The following is a 1,802-nucleotide window of genomic DNA, read 5'->3' as shown; positions in this document are numbered from 1 at the left end:
CTGCCCCCAGCGGGGCAGGGCACAGGCCCCATCAATCGCCCGAGGCCGCAGCTGCCTGCAAACACGCCAGCCCGCAGCCCCCCAGCCTGCGCCCCACCCCGGGCCGCACACGGCTGTCTTCCAGGTGAACATTCCTTAGAAAAATGAGTTCATTATCACCTTCAGCGGGAGCGGGGAGGGCGGCCCGGAGGGGCGCGGGCGGACACCACCCTCTGCGGCCGGCAGCTGGGCCCTGGGCCACGGAGGCGGGGACCCCCTTCCTGCCGGCCTGACCAGGGAGACAGATGTGTGCGCCCAGGGGCTGGTCGGATATCGCATTATGATAACAAATCACCCGCCGATTGGAACTTAATTACGGCTCTTCTATCTTGGTGCGGTCACGCACCTGGGCCCCAGCCCTGGGCGCTCCGCGAGGAGGCCAGCCCGCGCCCTGGGGACGCCACGCCACCCCTCCCCCTCTGCAGCAGCGAGACAAAGGGGCTTCTCCTGCCCAGAAGCAGAGTGGGGGTCTGCCCTGCCCCTCCCACACAACCCAGGAGGGGCACCCTGGCCCGGCTAGGCAGGGCAGAGGTGGGGCCCGACCCCTGGGCAGCCGCCGCCCTGGCAGGGGGGCCTCCGTCCAGGGCCGCCGCCGGGGGCTGGCTTTCTGGCGGGAAGTGGGCTTGGGGGCCCCGAGATGGGGCGGGAGCCCTCATCACCCCCTGTGGGGGGCAAACGCTTCCTGTGGGCTTTTCTGCTTTGATTTTAGAGCTTTAGAAATTGCCCTTGGAAGCAACGACAGCGGCTCGCTCTGGGGCGTGGGCTTGCTGCCGGGCGGCCTCCCCAGCCCCAGGACAGGCAGATCCTGGCCGCGCTGGCCGCGGGCTTCCTCCATGCCCGGGTCCCGGCTTGGGCAGCTCCTGGCGCTTTCCCGGCCCTGCTGTGCCAGGCCCCTAGGGGGCGACTCAGCGTGCGGGGCCCTGACCAAGGGGCCTGGGCCTGGCCTCGCCGCTCCAGCCGGCCTCCAGGGCCGGCCGGTGGCCGCACTGCCCGGGAGAGGAGCAGGGAGAGGACGCCTGCCCCGCAGGGCCTCAGGGCGGCTGGGGCAGGGGCCGGACCCCAGCCTGCTTGAAGGCGGCCGTCTTGCCCGTCTGGCTCGGGGCAGGGCTTCCGGGAGGACACTGCTGGGACGGCTTCGGGGGACCCTCGGTGGGCCGGGGCTGCTGCCCCGTGTCCATGCTGCCTGGTGACCGCTGAGGCGTCCTGAGCCGGGGGCCTGCTGTGTGGCCGCGCCTGACCAGGTGCGGGCTGAGGGAGAAGGGGCAGATGTTTGGGGTGGAGAGAGCGGCCCCCACAGCAGGCCAGGGCAGGGTGGACTACTCCGGCGGGACTGGGCTGGGGTCCCTCATCCTTGGGGCTCGGCTCTTTGGGGTTCCTTTGGCCCCCACCAGCCCTGAGGCGTGGGGAGGGCCGCTCTGGGGGTGCCTGAGGTCCTGGGGCCCGTGTGGTGCCGTCCCTCCCTGCTGCAGCTCTGGGGTCTGGGTGGACACCTCTCCACGCTGCCAAGGCCAGGCGGGCCCGGCGAGCGTGTTCAGAGAGGGGCTGGCCGCTGAGTCAGCGAGGGTGAGCTGTCAGCGGCGCCGGTGGCCAGCGCTGTGAGCCATGTCATTGCTTTGGGGACCAGGAGGGGCGGGTTGGGCCTCCGGCTTCCACCCAGTTCCCGGCAGGGCTTGGACGGTGCTGTGCAGCCAGGGAGGGGCGGGCGTGGGCCCGCGTGGGCCTCGGGGGTGCATGGGGGGTGGGCGTGGGCCCGTGTGGGCCTC

This window comes from Condylura cristata, unplaced genomic scaffold, assembly GCF_000260355.1.
Source record: "Condylura cristata isolate star-nosed mole 26May11 unplaced genomic scaffold, ConCri1.0 scaffold00006, whole genome shotgun sequence".
Lineage (NCBI taxonomy): Eukaryota > Metazoa > Chordata > Mammalia > Eulipotyphla > Talpidae > Condylura > Condylura cristata.
Note: the sequence above shows the minus strand (reverse complement) of the source record.